Source organism: Onychostoma macrolepis, chromosome 01 (genome assembly GCF_012432095.1).
Source record: "Onychostoma macrolepis isolate SWU-2019 chromosome 01, ASM1243209v1, whole genome shotgun sequence".
NCBI classification, from domain to species: Eukaryota; Metazoa; Chordata; class Actinopteri; order Cypriniformes; family Cyprinidae; genus Onychostoma; species Onychostoma macrolepis.
The window spans coordinates 22,162,749-22,185,850 of NC_081155.1; the positions used below are offsets into that span (position 1 = coordinate 22,162,749).

The following is a 23,102-nucleotide window of genomic DNA, read 5'->3' on the forward strand; positions in this document are numbered from 1 at the left end:
TATGATCAACTTCTACAAAACACAAAAGAAAATGTTTTGAAGAATGTTGGCAAAAGTTATGGTTACCACTGACTTTGTACAGACAAAAAAAAAAAAAAAAATCTCAAAACATCGTTTATGTTCCAGAGAAGAAAGGAATTCATACAGGTTTAGAATGAATTGCGTTGAGCATTTACACTTTTGTGTGAACTGATCTTTGCCACCCCAACAAAAGAGTCTGACAACTCAAACTTTCAAACTAAAAAGGCCCCAAAAAAGTCATAAAAGTAGCTTGTTTTAGAAAGTCTTTAATCATTCTGAATCTCTGAAAAAGTAGCCGTATTGGAATGAATATCAGAGTTATCAGAAAGTGGGAGAATTATTGGCAGATATGTTTTGAGATTTTTCAGATATAAATTTGGATTCTTTTCATTTGGCTCTTGCTAATAGAATACACACAATGGTTTTCACATGCTCACACCTACTCACAGGACTTCAGGGAAAAATATATAGACTACTTATATTCACAGCTCTTTAAATTCCTGTTCTTACTGGCTTTACTGAGAGAGAGTTTAGTGAAGCGAGAAGATGGAGAATCAGGCAGCAAAGTATGAGATTCAGTCTGTCTGCAGAGGGAAATGACGTCTGTGACCCCTGAACACAGAATCTGTGATGAGCTCATTATCACGCAGAGAGCAGGAACGAATAAAATGTAGCAGCTCCCTGATCACGTCACAGAGCCCCACTGAGGGATGAAGTCCAGACTAATGAAGAGTAATGAACAAGGCCAAGCACTTCACCTGGACCATCGCTTTACCAGGGGAGGAAACGTCTGCAGCGACATCTCGGCAAGAATCCCATATGACACAGCCTTGAACAGATTAACAGCAATAATGGCTGCACATATTACCTCTCTTTCTGACACACATACCAATGAGTAAAAATCTTAAAGGGATAGTTCACCCAAAAATGAAAATTGTCATTTGCTCTACTTAATGCCATTCCAAACTTGACCTTCACATTACTATGAAGAAATTTAGAAGACTTTTTTTCAGGTCTTCTGATGTCTGAACTTGATATTTTAACTGTCAACTGAAAACTTAAGTTGAAATTCATTTGAGCTCTCTTTGGTGCATTGATTGGAGTTCATGAGAGAAGTACTTGTGTAAACAAATTATTTAGCTGCTTCAGACCTTTTTCAAATAATCAGCAGGTCTGGTTAACTAAATAGTTTAATAGAAATTAAGATTCAATACTTACATTTTAGTCTGTTTCTCAACTTTAGAAGACTTTCTTTCTTCTGCAGAGCACAAAAGATATTTTGAAGAATGTTGGTAACCATTGACTTTCACTGTATGGACCAAAAAAAACACAGACATTTCTAAAAATATTAAGAATAAGAAAGAAAGTCATACAGTTTTGGAACAACACCAGGGTGAGTAAATGATGACAGAATTTTAAATCAGAGGTAGGGATGTTCATTTTAACCGTTTAACCGTTAACCGACCGATAAGAATTTTGGCCGATTAATACAATCAGTTAAACGGTTTAAAGTAACAGTGGAAGCAACTACTCCTTTTAGTCATGAAGATAATTGGAATTGTAAAAGGTTAGGGTTGTTTGCTGCTTTTTGCGCATGTAAAATTAATCCCCGGAAAACAAATGTTAGTATTTTTAACAGGTCACAGACACTTATTCTTTCTAATTTAATTTTAGTTCTAATTTAAAATAATCTTGTCGGTTAACGGTTAATAATCGGTTAACGAGCGTCGGTTGTCGGTTAGGAAAAATAACCGAAATGAACAGTAAAGTCCTGTAAAGTTTATTTCCAACCTGCTTCAGAACACCTGCCTTTGTATTCTTAAGCAATCTTGAGGAGCTTGATTAGGTGCTTCAGGTGTGTTTGATTAGGGTTGTAGCCAAACTCTGCAGGACAGTGGGTCCCCAGGAACAGGGTTGAAGTCCTATGCTTTAAATAATGCATTTAATAAGTGCATGAGTTGTATGGACCGCTTTTCCGTCCCGATGCCTGGCACTTGGAGGATGACATATCAGAACGTGAAATGGCAAATTAGCTCTGCATTTGTTTGACGGTCAACAAAAAGGTCCCCTGGCAAACAAATTAGATGCCAACTTCACTACAACTGATACTTTCATTAAGATTTAACATCATTTGTATTTAACGATAACGCCTTGGCTTGAAACTGGATTCAAAAAGAAAAAAAAAAGGTTCTTTCAAAAGACCTTGTCCATAGCCATTAATTTCACACAGTTTTGTTGCGAAGCAGCAATAAGCTCCATTACAATACTGTAAACAATTTAATAACACTTTCTGCACTACCATGTAAAACTCAAGTGTGTTTTTATGTTAATGACCCCAAAACTGCTAGTCTTTATTGAGCCTACGTTGCTCACTATTGATGTATTCTAAGTAATGCAGTTCCCTCCACCCGAACACCACACCCAGCTTGGAAATGTCTACATCCCATTTCTTTTAGTACCTCATAATCAAGGCAGCTGACACTGTCATTACTCAATTTAATGTGTCTGTCATCAAAGCAGACTATCCCAAATGCAGCATTGTGAATCTAAGCTCTTGTCATAACAGAGGGAGGAAGTTAAATCAGCGACGTCTGACACATTGATAACAGGTTAATATATAAATCTCATCATGGGAGTTCCCCCCTTCAGGATACCAGTGCTTATAGAGATGAGAGAATGAGATTGTATGCAGTAAATTTGTCCCTAATTCATAACACTTTCAGCGATGTTGAAATTCATTGCAGTCTTAAACAAACGCACTTCACATGACCTAGATGCAAAATGTTAAACCAACACACAAACTTTGTCTTGAAAAGATAAATAAGGTTTCAAGGACATTCAAAAATGCCACGGCTGTAAATAAAGCAGAACCTGCATCTGCTAATTAATACTCTTTACCCTTGAAATGATTAGACAAGATCAAGCATGAGAATGCAAAACACTGCAGCAAAATTTAACTCTGAATATGTATAAGCTTCTATATCCACCTACATGTGCATCCTCTTGTTCTTTGGGTCTGGCTTTATGTCATCATTTTTCAGTCACCTGAATATTTATTCTCTGTTCATTATCATACAATAAAATCTCAGTATATCACTGAAGCGAGATAAATTACTCGTTGTTCTTTGACCTTGTCACAGTTTAAGCCTCCTCTCTTTTAACTTGGCCATTTTTTCTCCACGGTAATAAAAGCAAAATGATTCAAATTGGTTTTTGAAGCATGTCTTATATATCATTTCATGGATTTACCATTATTTCAGCACCTGGACCGTAAGTGAGAGGCATGAAGCAGTTTGCACTCAGTGTTCCAAATCTAGGCCCATCACACTGAAAAACTAACCTGTCGATATCTGATTATGTGCTGCAAGACATCAGCAGGCCTACTTTGAAGTTTAAGAGCATTGATTGGGTGTGCTGTAAAACTCGGTTAGGAGATGTATTTTCGATTGGAGACGAACCTGGGAGTTCTTTTCCAGCGGGCTCTAGAGGATCCACGCGATGTCCTCTCTCTTATCTATGCACATGCAGACGGCTGCGGCATCGATTCAAACAGCAAGTACTGTATGGGTTTATCCTCAGCTTTCATCTCCTGCAGTGGACCCTCGGTTCAAAACTGTTTTGACAGTGGCAACATCTAAAGCTGGACTTGACTGAGTGACAGGCATCATTTTGATTCATCCATCGCTCAAAATCATATTTCACTGGGCCAAAGGCAGGATGGTCATGGAGTCCAGAGTATCCTGGAAAAGAAATGAAGTGACAGCTGACTTTAAAATATGCAACTGATCATAACGTTATGACTAAGAGAAACAGTAAAAACAGCCTTTTGATCAGGATGTTATTTTGAGAAACATGATGTTAATTTTTGTCCGGATTTATTTAAAAATGCATGTCATACACACAGTGATATACAAACACACCTCTTCTATGATGAGCATGTTTTTAATTTTCTGAATAAAAATAATTTTGGCCTTAATAAAAAAAAAATAAAAAAAAAATCAAGGTTATAGAACATAGCGAAGGCCAGATTAAAAAAAATAAATAAAAAAATCTTGAAGGACAACTTTAAGTAGTTTAGCATAATCTATTATTGCTTATTAAATATTTTAATGAAACTGTTTCACTGCTTATTTTTGGTCTCGATTTATTAATTAATTTAAAAATACATTAAAAATTAAATCCATGCCTACAGTGACATACAAATACACCTCTTCTATAATAAGCATGTTTTTCATTTCTGCATTAGAATTAATTTTGATATTTTGGGGTGCATAAATTAAAAAAGTCAGGATAATAGAACTGAAATCATAATGAAGAAAAAGTATATATATAGTAGTTTTTCCCCCTACATTTTTCATAAAAATACTTTACTGCTTATAAATACTTGAGAAACTTTTATCCACAAATGTGACCCTGGACCACAAAACCAGTCTTAAGTGTCAATTTTTCGAATTTTTTTTTTGTTAGGATCTGATAATATTTGGCCGAGATACAACTATTTGAAAATCTGGAATCTGAGGGTGCAAAAAAATCAAAATACTGAGAAAATCGCCTTTAAATTTGTCCAAATGAATTCTTAGCAATGCATATTACTAATCAAAAACAACATTTTGATATATTTACAGTAGTAAATTTACTAAATATCTTTATGGAATATGATCTTTACTTAATATACTAATGATTTTTGGCATAAAAGAAAAATCTATAATTTTGACCTATACAGTGTATTTTTGGCTATTGCTACAAATATACCCCAGCGACTTAAGACTGGTTTTGTGGTCCAGGGTCACAAATGTGGTGCAATCAACGTGCACTAACAGCCAAAAATAAATAAATAAATAAATACACCTATGCAGGGGTGGGGTTTTACTGAATGGCTTATGGTTTTACAGCTCACCCAGTGTTACAACACTCTCAATATCTTCTTAACATTTATCTATCCTTGAGCGTCAACATCTTGTCCTCATCCAACCGTGTGTTTTTCCAGCTGAACACCAACAGAACATATTTTGCAATTAGCTTGAGGCTTGGCATTTAGCTCACAGTATTGTACATACAGTATCTAATTAAGCTCGCCTGAAATGTCCGCTATAAACCTGTTATGTAAACCATTCTAAAGACTTATGCATCAGAGTTAACAACGTCATGGAGCTGAAGGCCATGCATGATCAGTGATACATGACAGCAGTAGCACATATAACTGAATAATACACCAATACAGGGGTATGTATCTAGTGCTTTAATCTGGCAAGTCAGTGCATGTAGTACTCCACACATGTATTATACCCCTAAACATAGTTTAACTTTCAATAAATAGCCCAACTGACCCAAACCTCAATTAAGGGGCTTGTCAGATTATCATAATCATGATACATTCCACCTGACCCAAAGTGCCTCTCTGAATTAATTTCCATCTCATTAGCAAAGGCTAATTGTGGACCCAAATACCGTATAACAGAAACATGTGGCCACTGATAAACTCTAAACCATGCTCTCATATACTCAGGGGCTGGAGTCCGCCAGAAAATCGAGGTCTTTTAAAGGTTGTGCTGAAGATCATACAGCCCCATGGGCATGATTAATACTGCATGCTGAGAACCAAGTGAGGCTGCTTAGAAACCCAACCAGTCATAACGGGTAATGATATCTATGTGCTGACAAGAGACTGGGTAGAGAAAAGGGAATATTGTGGCAGGTGACCTTTTCTCTGGCAGGACCTGGCCTAACCTCCACGCCGAAATCTGTCGACAGTAATAAGCCGGTATAGGAGACCATAACACCATGCTATTTCGAAGTACAGCTAAAAACCAAAGGAGCGTTCAGGGAGGTTTCATTGTTCATCCATCCAATCACAATGAGTTTCTATGGCAAGCGGCGGTTTGGGTGCTCTTTCTGCTAAATAACACCTGGCCACATTGATTTCAGTTAACCTACCACCCACACTTAAATAAAGCATACAAGAGCACTCCATGGTGGTTTAAGACACAGCTGGAATTGTGCGAGACGAGTATCATCATCCTAGCCGAACACAAAGAACGGCATTCAATAAACACTTTCCAAGACTGGTTCATAACCATGTTAATTGAGGGCACAGACTGAACATTTATTACAAGGTGTACAGCACTGAAACAGTTATTAACTCTCAGTATGGGCAGAGGTAACAGTGGCAGCGCCGCAGACCGTAGCTATTTAACAGAGTCTAATGTATTGAGGTACCTCAGGTGGCGGCCTCTTTCCTTTGATGAGCATGTTTACTTTTAATATCTTCTTTGCTGGCGAGCTGCAGGGCATTATTAAAGCAATTTTCTGACTTCAGAGAGCCAATTACATCGACTATTTGGGGTAAACAATACCCCTGGTATGGCACCTTCTCAATGGAATAGTGGGCAAATCCTCTAGATAGAGGTAATGGAAATTAGAGAAATAAATAAATAACTCTTATTTCATTTTCTCAGTCTCTAGTTCTTTTGAGTCTATAAATAATCCAGTAATGCTGACTTATTAAAATATGTCTGAAACTCGCCCATTATTTTTGTTGCTCAAATTAAGAAAAAGCACAAGGAAGAAACAGTAAATTAAGCCATTAAATTGGCAGGATTTTCACAGCTTTAGCATTTTTATACTATGGCAGTGATGAAGAGTGGAGAATCTCTCTCTATTTTACAGGTCAGTGCATTTTAGAGTGTCCAGCATAAAGAAAAAGGAGAAAAATCTAGCTTAAAAATCTGTTAAATTGCACTTTCTGCGTTCATGATGGTTTCAACGTTGTGGAATAATCAAGTAAAAAGTAATTTTCCTTTCACCTTGAAAAAAAGAATTTTCGGTTTTTGTTCTTAAGATTTTTTTCTTTTCTTTTAATGACCCTGAATTGTTTTTTTTTTTTAAATGCACTCAAAATCTAACTTTTTATGCACTCAACGATATTAAATTTTTTTTTCAAAAATTAAAAACGCCCACCGTAAAAGTGCTACTGTATGTATGAATTGCATTTTTCTGTACTGTTAAATAAATTGACAAGGGAAGAAAAAAAATGAGCTTCACATCACTGACCTTCACACTGGCATGACATACTACAGCTGTGTTAATTACACAAACTCTGCCATGCATATGACACATATAGCTCATGAAAAAGTGTGCCTTTTACACTGCAGTTAATTTGTCATCAAATCAAACTGTAATTGCTTTCTCTTTCTCAATCAGTGGGACTCCGTTGTGCAATCATGCAGATATTATACACTTTTCAGCTTGGAAGGATGATAAATCATGTTTTTTCATTCCCTTCAAATTTTTTCCAATATTTCTTTTCTCCTCCAGTTAAATTGCCTTTAGATAGGCTTACTGTTCTCTGTCATATCAAATATGTTCTCATCAGCTGCTTGATGGATATGCAGGCCTGGTCTAATTACGATGTGGGGGAGCCTGCGCCAGGTTAGGTAGAAGGACTAAGCCATTTTGCCAGGTATTTTTAGAAGCACGGGTTTCCAATAAGATATACATTAGCTTGAGAACAGATGAGGGCTGTTTTGAACAGATGGTGCTCTCATTAGAAAACCTATTGAGTTCCAAAGGCTAAAACAGCAAGGCACAGCATCACAGCAGACAAAGTCTCTGACTCCTGGGGGGGAAGCAAGCCACCTGTAGATATAACAGGCTGAACCTGAATTAGAGGAGATACACAGGCTTTGGTCCCTGTGGGTAAAAGGCAGGTGCTGAAAGCAGTTTAGGAGGTGAATGTTAATATTTTCATCAAAAACATTCATGGATTCACACTGCTTATATTAGGATAAATACGATGTTGATTTGAATCCTGTAAAATGGAGAATTTTCTCAGCACCATCATCATCATTCTGAATGGATTACATGGTTTGGAGAGAGATGCCAATATGTGGTTATGTTTGCCTGCCGTTCAATTTAGGATGAAATTATTTCTCAGCTATATTTTATCAAAACCGAGGTAAGAAAAGCAGTCGAGTGTAGACTGAAAGATTATATTTCTGTACGACAGAACTGTAGGCTTTCAATCTGAGGCAATTGGGGTTCAAATGGTTATATTACAGGTTGAACATTGTTCCGCCTTGATTGTTCTATTTCGTGTTTTTATGTCCCAGACACACAAGGAGCAGGTCTGACAGATTTACTGCTTTCTCAACAGGCAGCTTTGATCCACTCCTCAACCAAAGTGTCTGGGACTTGAAGACCGATGGCTCTTGTATTTATGGTTACTCTTCTCAGCGAACGTGTAGATTTACAGCATTAAAATGTACTGGGTGAGGTCACATTTGTCACGGTTGAAACATATCCACCGTAAAGTTGGTTAACAATGCGGCTGACAGTGATAGTGGTTGGATTACTGGATTATGAGAAAATGTCAACAATCTATTGCATATACAGTCATTTTCAGCTAATCATGCTTGGGTCCTTGAGGACTTTTAGAAAGTAAGGGTCATCAAAAGACAAGCTCATCTTTCTTCAGGCTCTTTGGGATGGCATCAGACAAATTTATAAAGCCCATTCTAATTACACTTTACTGTTAAAACGACTGTAGGCAATGGCCAAAACATCTGCCAAGTTCTACCTGTCAGTAGTGATTACTGACACACAGGGGAACAGCTTTATTTTTTTCATGCATCCTTTGGGCCTATTTATGTCTGATTGAATTTTATTTGCTCATTACATTTACACATGGCCACATACATGTGCCCCCACAAAAATAGATGCATTTGTGCAAAATCTAACACATTTCACTTAATAATGCTAATGCACTAGGCTCAAAGGTCGACGTACATACATAGTATACACTGTTTTCAATATACAACTTAAAGAGATTACCCAAAAGTTTACTGAAAATTGGAAATACTGTCATTATTTTACTAACCCTCATACATTTTCTTTTTCTTTTTTTCTGTTACACAAAAGATTGTTTTGAAGATTGTCTCAGTGGGTTTTTTGTCCATTCAATGAAAGTCAGTGGAGTTCAGTGCTGTTTAAACCCGATCTTTCTTCAAAATATCCCCAGTTTGACAACAAATCTGACCCAAATAAACCGAAATTGCTTTCATCACTAAAGTGAACTTTAGACCCATTCTCTTCTCTCCACACAACATGCTCCTCAGCAAAGGTTAGTATAGCCTTTTGATTCTTTCTGCTGATAAGAGGTTTGGTCACTGCAGCGCGGGCTTTCAGTCCAAATTCTCTTAAATGTCGAGGCACTGTATGCCGAGACAGATCCTTACCCTGTTCAGCGCTGGCGAGCAATTCCAGCTGCAGTGTTGAACCGACAGCCCATTGAGATTCTCCACATTATCCTGTCCTCTCGTGTATTGGTCCATTGTCGGCAATCAGCCTTTTTGATGGACTTGAATAAGTTAGTGACATTGTAAAGATGCAATCTTCTGGAAATAACAGATTTGGAACGACCAACTTCTCTTGTTCTGGCTGCTATTAGCCTTCATCTGGACAGCCTGCTGTTGCAGGGTTTCAGTCACTTTAGAACAGCTCACCATCTTGCAAATTCAGTGAAAACTGGAAAATTAGGCCGCCAGTTAAATAAGGTTTGACACATAATTAAAGAAATTAGCACGAGGTGCCAGATTAACACCAATAACTGGGAGGTATCTGAAAGTGTTTTCTTTTTCATCCCATTTCAGTTTTTATACTGTGCTTCAGAATATATTTACCTTATAAAATATGCTTAAAAAAACTGTTTTTACTCTTGTTAGGATAACTTCAAATAGGACTAAGCAGTGACCTTTAAATTTAGGAAATAGGTTGTTCTCTAATTTTCATCTCCACTGTATATAATACACATATATTTAATTTTGTAAATAAACGCGTATCTGCACAAGAGTTCAGTGTAATTTTGGATCTTTAGATATCTTCTTATTTGTTAGATTGTTGCACACCTCTAGAGAAGCAGTGATGGAGAGAGGATGCTCTGCTGATTCTGTCTGTGCATTTGTTTGGGTAACAAATTGTCTTTAATTTTCATGTTTGTGCAGCTCTCATATGGATGAGTCTCTCCATCGGCTTCAATTATTAAGATTCAGCACCAGTGTTTATCCTCTAGCACATGGATTAAAAATGTAATTACCGATTAGAACTGACATTCTTGTCATTTCGGTCCAAAATGAACAATCTCAAGTTTTCCAGTAGGCTTTTGCTTAAACTCTGTTAGACAAAGCAAAAGCAAAGAGTGACATGCATTTCTTTCCATAACTAATAACAATGAAACGGTATACATATGATAACAAATGTGATACATTTTACTATTTCTTTGTGAAATTTAAAAAATATTTTCTCTACAAACACATGAAAAAATACTACCTATTCCTTTGCTGTTAAAAAAAAAAATCATAAATCAACAAAAGACCCTTATTCGCCTGAAAACCTACTCTTAAGATCCCTGACTAGATCTACTGGCCTATTTCTTGTTCATCTTTGTAACGCACTCGCCAACAGGGATGTCATTCTAGGTGAGGATCACAACCCCTCTGACAAATGCACCTGTCTAGATGTCTGTAGGTCATATCCTGAAGCGCTGATACAACCCAGCTCAGTCGAGTGAAGTAAATGCGTAAGGTTAATAAACAGATTCTTACCTCGCCAAGTGCCTGTGAGGTAGCTTATTTTGAACCACCAATACATCATCCACCTGTCAGCAAAACAGTAGAACGACTGACCTTAACAATGTTTACAACCCTATACACTATAAGCAAAGATTCATGGACCAGGTCCACACAATAGGGAAAGCCAAGACTCATAATTTCCTGCAGCTCCAGAGTGATTAGTTACATGGCATTTACAGCTCAGATGTTTGGAGCCCAAAGCGATTTCACTGACTGAGACAACTTTTTATGGCTAGTCTACTCGGTGCCTGATTAGAAATTTGTTAAGGGCTGTTCACACTCAGGACTGTAACCATAACTATAAAGTTGTAACACTGTTCTAAATCTATGAGAATTACACCACACCACAACTATAACAATTAATAATATAATAGGTATCACTTTGAGAATGATTTTTTTTTCTAGCTGATGATCCATTGACAGCCAAGAATCAACTTGACTTTAAAGAGCTTGAGAATTGTATAGTAACAGGTGATATATCTGCAGCATGCGCTTATAACGTTCTCATGTGCTGGTGTGGACTTTAATGTGTTATATTGTAAAGTGTTATACTGCTATAGTGCTTGTAATGTTATAGTTCTTTCCACACAGCTTTGCTGTTAATATTATTCCAGAAATGAACATGCTTTCAAAGTTATTAAAAGTTATCCACTAACACTTATTTTTTCTGACAGTATACAGTAAGCTTTATACTTTGAACATTTTAGCTAACAAGCTAAACATGTTTCACAAACTGAATCTGATGTATGAAAATCAGAGCGTTTCATAAGGCATCCTTTTTGGCCAAAGAACACTTTCAGCAATTAGAACCAAGTGGCAGAAAGCTGTAAAGTGCACTATAATGACAGGAGAGCTGACTAGCATTCAGATCCCAGATGCTGTTCAGCTTGAAGCCAAACTAGTTGGAACAGCAAGGCGCTCTTGAGAAACTGCAATATCTTCAAAACAGAGAGACTTCTAATGAAGAGAAGCCGAGCAGAGTGTTTAAACACATTTGAAAATGCTGTGCAGCTCATGTCCACATTTAGTGACTAATTAGAATTTCTGAGAGAATATTAAAACAAATTGCAATTTGGTCAAGACCACTTAGGGTGTATGTAATTGTTATACACATGCATCTAAGCTAAGCCTGTCACGTAGCCACACCGTGCTTTCTATGAAGTAGAACGATTACCAGCTAAAAGGTTTCTAGATTCTTAATTCTCATATCACATTGGATAAAATTTATTATGAGTTGCTTTTTGTTTAATACAAACATTTGGATCCCACAATATAATATAATATAAAATTAAATAAATGTACATTTAGTCATTTAGCAGACGCTTTTATCCAAAGCGACTTACAAATGAGGACAATAGAAGCAATCAAAACCAACAAAAGAGCAACAACATGCAAGTGATATGACAAGTCTCGGTTAGCAAGGCTTTTTTTAAAAATCTTTTTAAGAAAATGAGTACATATACTATAGAAAAAAGAAACCTAGTTTTTTTTTTTTTTTTTTTAAAGAAACAAGTTTAAGTGTTGGTTTTTCAAGAAAAGTGTAACAGAGTCGACGAGATGTGAGGCAAGCGGATCCAATTGCAAGCTTTTATTATAAAACATGGTAAAAACACAGGCAGGTCAAATAACAGCACAGACAAGGCACAAGAGTAATCCTAGGGCAAACATGGGATGGCTCCGTAGAGTAGCTATCACTAGACAAGTAATATACGCTATACAATACTCGGTGATCTGAGTGGGTATTAAATAGTGTGTGTAATAGCTCTCAGGTGAACGTGTGATTGGTGACAACTGTGTGATCAGTGCATTCAGCTGTGTCAGTGCAATGGATGATGGGAACTGTAGTCCGGAGTGACATGTAACAGTCTGTGTGGTGTGAGAATCAATATGATGGAAGAGCGACCTCTGATGGCGAGTGGACAGAAATCCACGAACTGGATTCATAACAAAAAGCAAGCAGTTAGAGAATAAATATGCAATTGATAGAGGCTCAAGTGTGTATGGTTTTTTTTTTTTTTTTTTTATAAAAAGACGACATAGATAAAATAGAATTAGAACAGAGAGTGCTAGAGTTAGAGGGTCAAATATAGATGGAGGAGATGTGTTTTTAGCCATTTCTTGAAGATGGCTAAGGATTCAGCTGCTCGGATTGAGTTGGGCAGGTCAATCCACCAGGTGGGAACAGTTAATGAAAAAGTCAGTGAAAGTGATTTTGTGCCTCTTTGGGATGGCACAATAAAGCAACGTTCACTTCCAGAACGCAAGTTTCTAGAGGGCACAAGTCTGAAGTACTGAATTTAGGTGAAGGGGTGCAGAGCCAGAGGTGGTTTTGTCAAACATTAATGCCTTGAATTTTATGCAAGCAGCTATTGGTAGCCAGTGCAAATTGATGAACAAAGGTGTGACATGCATTCTTTTTGGCTCATTAAAGATTATTTTGGAGCAGCATTTTGGATTAATTGTAGAGGTTTGATGGAACTGGCTGGAAGACCTGCCAAGACAACATTGCAATAGTCAAGTCTGGACAGAACAAGAGCTTGAACAAGGAGTTGTGTTGCATGTTCTGAAAGAAAGGGCCTGATCTAATATAATATAATAATATTTATATTTGTATATATTTTAAAATGTAACTCATTCATCTGATGGTATTTAATTTTAACAATAATTTAAAAATATAATATAAAATTTAAATTAACTGCAAAATGACTAAATTATTTGTTTAAAATAAATTGATTTCAGAGACCCACAACTCTACAATCGGTTTGGAAAATGGATTGATGGATGATTTCAGAAATGCAGCTTGGTCCAAAGGATTTAGTTGTACAAGGTACTTGAAAGTAATACAGAAATCCATGAGGGGAAGAGAGAGAAAGAACAGAACACATAAGAGGAACAGAGACATCTGGAGTTTTTAATTTCATGAGGATGATCCTGGGCAAATGAGTCCTGCCTAAATGAATAGAGTCATAAAAAGAAATAAAGTTTAAAAGCCCTGGAATTAATCAAGTTACAGACACGCTGTGACCATCAGGAATGTTTCAGAAATTGAATAATGTGAGCTAGGTGTGTGTGTGTGTGATAATCACAGTGGCTGGCTCTATACTCTCCTGTAATTTTAGCAGATGTTTAATCTCTCTCCAGAGGAGGTGGATGTTGCTCATGCTGAACAGCATCAGATCTGGAGTCCCTCTCCCTACAGGGCACTGGAGGCTAATGCAAAAATCAAACTCAGCAGCATGTGACATATGGAGCACGGCTGCACATCATAGCACCCTATACATCCTATACATACACTGTAAAAAAATTGCTGTAAAATTTACAGTAACTTACTGGCAATTTTGGTTGCCAGTAAGACTGTAAATTTACAAAAGTTCTGTAAATCAATAATTACAATTGTACTGTAAAAATACAGTAAACTCTTGCATGCTGTAAAATTGTTGTGATGGTGTGTAAACATTCTTTCAAAACTTATTTCATTTGAGTCCACTAAGAAGGAATATTTCTTAATATAAAACTGCAAACACTTAATGTGTAATAGCAAAGTTACTAAAAACATGACTTTAACTCAAATCGTTGCAGTTTATCACATCAGCTGTAGCATGATAGAATCACTGAATGAAAGAGAAACAAGAACTACAACTGACGTCAGCCACAGCCTTAGATGAACTCAACTGAAATACAAGACATCATTAAATCTCTCAAGATCTGATTAAACAACTCCACAAACAGCATTACCAGCTTCACACATTACAATTTGAATTTATTTCTGTCATATGTCTGTAAAAATTATTTAAGAATTAACAGAAGTTTAGTTGTTTAATTGAAAACATTTCGTTTAACCTCACCATTGTTGGCGATCAGGGTTTGCTTTAGTTGGGCTCTTGACACTTTTTAATCTTATCTTTTTTCTGGCTGCTGTAACTGTGTTTAAGTTGTGCGATATTATTTTCAGGGAAACGCATGGCTAAAACAGTTCCAGGCAGGTCTTGACCGCATTACATGTCCATATCACTTCACCAAATGATTTCTGTTATTTCAATAGTCCTTACAGCTTACAACAGGAAAAGCAAGCCAAAAGCTTGACCATGCAAATGTAGTAAACAATATGAAAAAAAATATTTTCATGTTTTTGCCCAAAAATTATGTTTTATTATGTACAGAAAGCAATACTCTCTTTCTCCCACTCTCTCCCTTAAAAATGCACACATACAGTATGGACACACACTGGCACAGATGGATCCACACGCACAGAAACGTGTTGTCAGTGCTGCTCTGACGATTTTATCAGTAAAATAGTTTAGCAAATTAAAGCTACATGACATTTCTCACTAGTGAGGTAATAACGGCACTGTTCATGAAGCAGATGAACTTACAGTTTCGCTATTAGTAGAGACGCTGCTGTCAAACACTGCTGAGAGACACACAGACTTAGGTAATTCACACACACTAAATCTCTCTCTCTTTCTCTTCTCTCTCTTTTAAGGTCAAAAACCTGACGAATGCCTTGAAATATAAAATCTGAACAACATCTCGAAGTGTGTTAACCATAGTATAAGTGGAATAATTGACTCCGGTCTGTTGAATTATTAGAAAATAATGCACACCCACCCAAGGTGTCCACCTCGCACTGTGGCCGCATCACCACCTCAGATGTGTGTTATTTTCCGATAATTTAACGGCCCGTTGTCAAATTATTCCTTACTAATATTTTTATTTTCAAATAATTACATAAAATAGTTCCAACATTTTTTGTAATCATACCAACTGGTACAGAGAACCGTGAAATTGTCCTGATTAAAGCTTTAATACAGCAGAATACATGATTGGGTAGTAGCATTTCTGTAACAGTAAGAAGTGTTTGCCAGCAAGTATTGCTTGCTAACATGGCAACCATGTGTGCGTCCATATTTAACGCTTCTCGTAGCTATGTGAAAAATATCTGTCTATACACATAAAGTGCATAATTGGGACACAGTTCATTGATCGAGCTGATGATCTGAATCAGGTGAGAGAGAGATGCAGAGCAGGGGAACGTGAGGAACAGGATTAAGAACCGCTGCTTTAGAACATTGATTTTGAAACTTGTGAATCCATTAGAATCATTAGAAGACAGAATCGCGATTCATATGTGAATAGATTTTTTTCGTACACCCCTAGTTGACAGCATGGCAACAATTCTTCCTTTTTTCTAAAGCAGCACAACATGGCCTCGCCCCCTTTGTTGCATGTTCCTGGGGGTGGGGTAAATGTAAATTTCAGGGTATGTGACATCACCAACCCAGGAAGAAGCTCGTTGTAGTCCCTAACAGCCATAACTGTAGGCATTAAACTGCCATAATTTTAAAATACATTATCTCCGTTTGCGTTGAACTTTTAACATCGTAACTTTGCAGATATTGTTTCAAACAGCAACATTAAACACTAAAATTCAAAAAGTGAAATCACAATCAACCACCCATTTAAGTTTTGGCATCTTGACACACTACACAGATACTAGATACTAGATACTGTAAAGTGTTATAAAGAGAGTCCACTAATATGTTCCATTTGTCTTCTCTACTTTATATCCTCACATCCGAAAAAAAAAAAAAATAGTGCCAGAGGATAAACTTCCAAGCTTTTATCAGATCTTTTCATCATCTTTTGTATCTCATTCCTCCCTTTGGATATTAGAAACATAACATGGTTTTGTCTTCAATTAAGGATGGAGCACTGATAACCGACACACAGTGCTGAGGCTTGCAAAGCGCTGCTCTGCTGAAAGCTAACAAAAATCCTCAAAAGACAGCAAACCTGGAAGGGAGATATGTAACGCGCCACTGATGAATAATGCGATTACAGCGGCACACAAAACATCCCTCCCAGAAAAAAAACAACAACAGCAGCAATCTAATCGAGCGTTTTGTGCTCATACTCGTGCAGAGAAGAATGGTCCATTTACAAGAACATATACTGGCCAGTGGTTATCTCCTCTGAAGGAGTGCATTGCAGATCTACAATGGCCCTCATAATAATGTTAATTATAATATTTCTTGAATAATTATTTACCAAAGTTACATTTATGCATGTTAGAAAATAAGTTGGTTCAATAAAATATGGCTTTAGTCTGCCTTTTTACTCTCTAAGAAGCTGATCTCATTGTGTGTGTGTAGTTAACCATATTTGATAATATTCAGGGCAGAGCCCGGCAACCTTGAAGTACAGATAAGTGTTCTCTGCGTATGTGTGTGAATGTCTATCTTTGCAGCTAGATGCAGAGAGAGAGCTCTATGAGGAAATCGTCATATGCCGTTTTCTAAGATTTTCTAAGTTTATCTACCAACCAGAATCTTGCTTACCTATGTATTGACGTAATTAGTGACCTCGAGTATAACTGTTGGTGTCTAGAACATGTACGCAGAGCGGCCTGCGAACTCCATCGCGAGTGTTGAAGCTGACTTCTGCTGATGAAACTGCAAACTATGTTCTTCAGTAAATTTTTCTTTAAATTTATCGCATCTCTGACTCCTGGTCTTTGTTCATCATACCTGGTCCTTGGGTTTTAACTGCAATTCCCCAACACCTCAGTATACCGAAGTGTTCTCTAGAAAATCAATATTATGAATGTGAATAATCCTCCAAACCCTAAAGCACAGAGATACGCACAAAAACCGAGAGACCACTTTAAAGGACTATTCATGGTTACGTACAACTTAAGCTCTATATACTGTATCTAATTTTTTTTCCCCCTTAAGGACCACATTTTTTCACCATTTCCCAACCATATTAAGTTCAAGCACCACTGAAGTGATTTGTTGAAGCCTCCACACCACATGCCCAGACCAGTCTGGATATGCATGTGACTGCTAGACTAGACTACCTGAAGCTAAATTAAATGCTCTTTATGGAACCACAAAATTGCTAATAATTTTCCTCTTTTTTCCTCTCATAACAAATGTACCTCTCATTCTATACAGATTCTATATCATTACGGCACAAAAGAAATCATCCATGCTATGTGGGAACATTTGATGAAGACAACATTCTTTAATGGTCTCACTTGGGTAGGGTAGTAATTTACTTTTCTTGCCAGAGAGAAATGTAAGTCGGCAGGTGGCCTTCTGGCTAAAGGGGTTTTATTGATCCTTTAGAATTTACAGTGCGTTAATAATGTTAAGACTTTCGGTATGCATCGCATGCCCAAAGCCTCTGAAAACAAATGGCCTTGATGATGCTTTTTAAACATCACATTATATTGCGTGAGGGGGCTTGTTAACCTAATGTTAACAAAACCCTTTGATTGTGTGATTATATGTGCATTTTGATTGGTCATAAGGAAACTCTTACCTGACCCTGAATCGTCATTAATTCATCTCTCACAGTCAATGATTTGCTGTTCTAATATATAGGCCAATAATCTCTCATTTAAATGGTTAGTTCCCCCTTTAAATTTAAATTCTGTCATTAATTACTCACCCTCATGTTGTTCCAAACCTGCAAGACCTTCGTTTATCGTGGGAACACAAATGAAGATATTTTTGATTAAATCCAAGAGCTTTCTGACCCAGCATAGACAGCAACACAACTACCTCAAGGCCCAGAAAGGGAGTAAGGACATCGTTAAAAAAGCACATGTGACATCAGTGGTAATTTTATGAAGTTACAAGAATAATTTTTGTGTGCAAAGAAAACAAAACGAATTACTTTATTCAACAATTTCTTCTCTTCCATGTCAGTCTTCGACATGTTCACGACAGTACTCTAACACATGCGTGTGCTTTCCTCTGCTTGCAAACAAGGCGCAGCGTCCTGCGTCAGCAGCATCACACACGTGTGTCATGGTACTGTCATGAATGCGAGGCGAAGACTGACATGGAAGTCAGTCTCTATTTTTTGTTTTCTTTACACACAAAAAGTATTCTCGTAGCTTCATAAAATTACAGTTGAACCACTGATGTCACACGGACTATTTTAATAACGTCCTTACTACCTTTCTAGGCCTTGAATGTGGTAGTTCTATACAGGGTCAGAAAGCTCACGGATTTCATCAAAAATAATTTGTGTTCTGAAGATGAACGAATGTCTTACTGGTTTGGAACGACATGAGGGGGGAGTAATTAATGACAGAATTTTTATTTGTGGGTGAACTATCCCCTTAAAATGATGGACAGCCTCACATTCACCGTTCATGTTCACTCTATAACTATAAAGTGTCCTTGTTGCAAATTTTATTTTTAACAGGCACGTCACTGGTTCATCAGCCATGTAACTACTTGCTGCTCTGATGCCACTTGATTAACAGCAGTTATTAATTTTAAAAAAGACAAAACTATTATTTTGTGGAAGATTATTAGGAAGAGTATTAATTGAATCATGTTCGACTGAATTGCCTTCCTTAATTATGCCCGCACTGCAAACACATCTATACAATGTCTTCTCTCTTCTTTTCTATATCTAGGCTACATCCTTTGTAATCATTAGTGTACCAGGCGGCCTAAAATGTGACTCCAAAAGCTTAATACTAAACAATACCATGTGGGCGTTCTGGAAAGATCAAGAAGTGTTTTTGAATGCAATTCAATGTTCTGCTACCATTTTAAAGGGTTGTCAATGTGTCCTGTGTGGGTGTTCCATTTGAGTAATTATGAACATAGGAAAATGTTGTTTTCTTGTACAATAACCATGAACTATAACTCTCGTTGTTACAACACTGTGCATTATGTTAAATAATGTATTTTATACAGACTACATATTTATTACAGAATACAATGTGTCATAATACAATAGGAATACATATACCACTCTAATCCTTTCTGTGTTAGATTTTATAGTCATCAAATTTTACTTCCTTTTTCTCAGTTTTTTAGGTAAGCATTCTATTTGAATAAAACATGTCTGATTAAACTGCAACAGCTTGCACAGTGCAAAGAACCGATGCTCTGTGTTTGGTGGCGGTGATATAAAAGCCTTATGTGTTTGTCTTCCTGCCGTTATCAATAAAAAGATTGCTCTGTGTCCCACAGACGCACCACCACTTCACCTTATGAGGGAGGCAGAGTAATGGCCGCCAGGTGATGTGCCTGGTGTGGGGTGTTTATTTATGTGCCGTGTAAGAGCCTGCAGTGCTCAGCGTGGGATATGTAACACTTCTTACAGAAGGTATATGAATAACTGTCTCAGCATGGGCCGCACCTGCCGCTACTAAACTTTGGGAGAATTACCACAGAATTTTTAAACAATGATGAGGAATAAAATATCCAGAGTAGACGTTATCAAATATGGCAAGAAAAGTATAGGGTTTATTTGCAATAGGGGCTGCTGTGGTGCAGAATTAATTGCATGAATATTAGTTAAGTAAATGAATAAAATGTAATAATAATAATAATAATAATAAAACCTGACTGGGTGGAGCTTATTAACTACATTCAAAAGTTGAGTGTACATTCACTATAACTGTAACGCTTAAAACTAATACAGTTTGAATCACCGAGAAGATATGACATGAATTCTAGCAGACAGAAGATATTCAGACATTTCATTCCATGCACCTCCCACTGGTTTGACTGGCTTTGTATGCTTCTCACAGCCCTTATGATTAATTTGTTCCCACAACAGCTCAACACCTCAAACTTCATCCATTCTTAATACTCTTCATCAGCCGAATCGTTTTCAATCCAATCTTTATGTTCTCTTGTCCATCCTAGCCTTTTTTTATTTGCTAGTGTCAGGCTTTTTCTTTGAAACTCTGCCCAAAGGGCCAGCATCCCAGAATCTTCTTGTCACTCTTGCAGCCTCTTCACTCTGCAGAATCTTCACTCTTGCTTTGATACTGTAGTTTCTGGTCAATGAAGCTGCAAGCTGAGCACCAATGAGGAGTTTGGTCCTCAAGCTAAACTAGAGATGTACTTGTCCTTTTCTTGTGCACTTCTCTATCTGTCCTGATGCAGTTTTTTTTGTTTTGTTTTTTTCTTAACAGTAACTGTAACAGTAAAAGTTTAATAGGCTGTGTAATAGAATTAGCTCTTCATTTAAGCTTTTATTTTGAATTTTAGCTTTAGGAAATCAAATCATAGAGATTCGCTGGATCTGATTAATTGGTATTAATCAAAACGTATAATTTATACTTTCTTAACAACTCGGGCCAGCGAGCATTAAACCAGTATATTTTAGCAATCCTGTTTATCTCGTGGCCACGATAATAATACAGAATTGGTTGGGAAATTTTGAGCAACAGGTAACACAATCTTTGGCAAATAATTTAAGATTTGAAAATCACGGCACCAGACCATTGATTTAAAAATGAATCAAGAGTTTATTTGCTATTCTAGGATACAATACTAACAAAACACATACACACACATACACACGTTCTGGCAAGATGAAAGCAGTTTGAAGAAAGTTTAAGGCTATTCTCTTTCCTGAGAATAAAGACGACCTGAAGACGTCACAAACAGAAGACCCGACTATCATTATCTTTTAAAGATTCATTCAAGTCAGCTCAGCAAATAGAGATTGTTTGTTTGTTTACTTGCTTTGAGTTGAGTTGAAGGCTGTTCTTCTTGAGGGAAATCCCGGACTTTCGCGCTGATATGTCGTTGTCGCATGACGTCACTCAGGGAATCCTCTTTGGATTCGTGGCTTCCTGGCAGCGCGCAAATTGCAAGGCTTTGAAGTTCTTACACTGCAGGTTTTGCAAGTTACTTTGGTCAGACGTGGACAGAGTGTCCTTTGAGATGATCAGCTAGATGTTAAGTCTGTAGGCGGGTGAGGCAAGACCAAAGTTTCCAAGCAGCCAAGTTTTTCCAGCTCAGTTTTTTTTCTTCCGCAGCTTTTCCAAAGCTGGGTGTCTGTTTTTATCGGACTGATGTGAGTCCATCCTATACACTGTCTGATCCAATCACATTGTCTCTGTAGGGCGGAGCCCCGCCCAGCACGGCTCCTTTTCGTGCATACATTATCTTAATGTTTCATTCATCATGTGAGGAACATTTCTTAATAACTTCTTATAAAAGTATTCATCACTCATACGAGACTGAAAATCGACATATAATTCATTTCAACTTCCAGCATTTGAGATAAGCTTTAACCCAATACTACACACGGCTATCTATTCAAAAAGACAGTTATAAGGCAAAGATCAAACTAAAACACACCATGCATAACATAAAACACCAAGCATATATATAGATATATATAAGACATCAAACATGAGGTATTTGTCATATCGAATACCTATAATTTTACCTACTAAACGGGTTAAGTCATATATTAAAATATCCTAAGTTCTAATAACCACAGCAAGATAAACAAAACATAAAATACCACATTCATATATATATTGTCTCTTGAGTATATTGCTTTAATAGCAGCAGTCTTTTCTTGATTGTCCTTTTGGCAAAGTCCATAAAAGTTTGGGTGCTTTTTTTTTTTTTTGCAGAAGAAGAGAAAAGAGGCGCACATTCTCTTGGAATGCAGAGAAGAAAAGGGAGTTGTTATGAGGTCATGAGGAGTATCACGTTGTGTGGCTCTGGTGATCTTCTTAGCTCAGACGAAGCTGTAAGTCAGTCACTTTTTGTTTATCAGAAGCGTAGTTTATGGTAAGCGGGGTCGCAGTATCGCGAATGCTCTGATTCTGGAACCTCTCCAAAGAAGTAGTTCTTTGTTCTTAACTCCGTGCAGATGTAGCGTGGTCATTTCATCCTCAAACTTATCATGGTTTACGAGTCTCTCGAGGTGATAAGGAGAGTATGGCCGGACGCTAGTCAGAGAATTGTGGCGTTGTGTTGGTCATTTGTTCATTTTTACGACACAGCGTGGAAAGAGGAACTCAGTGGGATGTTCTGAGTTAAGATTATGTGTGTGCGTTCTTTTCGACCAGGTTCTACAGCTGGAATATTGTGAAATAATTACAATTTAAAGAACTCTAATGTAATGCATTTTAAAATGTAATTTATTCCTGTGATGCAAAGCTTTATTTTTAGCAGCCATTAATACTACAGGTTTCAGTGTCACATGAACCTTCAAATATTGTTCTAATGTGCTGATTCATTCTAGTATGCTGATGCTCAAACATTTCCAATTATCATTGTAGAAAACAGTTGTGCTTAGTAATATTTTTGTGGAAAGAATGACAGGATTTTTTTTTTTTTTTTCTTATCTCATTGACTACTTTACATGGACAAGTCTACCATGTAAACAGAGATTTTAGATTACCTTAATTCGGCTAAAGTCATAATCGAAGTAAACTCAAATCGAATTAAGACATGTGGAGTATTCCTATTTTATTTGCATTATTGATGTGCAGTACAGACCAGTAAACACCTTAATCAAACTATTACCGTTGTGTAGGACTTTTCGCCACATTTTGCGACAGGATACACACACGGCAGTGATCAACTGTTTGACGGCAAATAAAAGAGCTTCAACACTGCCGTTGTCTGTATGCACGTACAAATAATTAACTGCACTTAAAGCTTT

At 37.0% G+C, this 23,102-nt stretch overlaps 1 protein-coding gene across 8 annotated transcripts in view; it reads right to left on the reverse strand.

The window, feature by feature from the left end:
• Positions 1-23,102, reverse strand: part of galntl6 (polypeptide N-acetylgalactosaminyltransferase like 6) — a 348,569-nt gene that overhangs the window by 305,204 nt on the left and 20,263 nt on the right. For 4 of the 8 annotated variants that reach the window (XM_058772450.1, XM_058772424.1, XM_058772516.1 and 1 more), the window contains exons 2-3: positions 3,480-3,761; positions 1,240-1,330 (exon numbers count right to left, since the gene is read on the reverse strand). The gene's annotated coding sequence lies outside the window, so the exon portion shown is untranslated. The remainder of the gene's footprint in view (positions 1-1,239; positions 1,331-3,479; positions 3,762-23,102) is intronic. The other 4 variants (XM_058772459.1, XM_058772430.1, XM_058772469.1 and 1 more) reach the window with 2 other exon arrangements.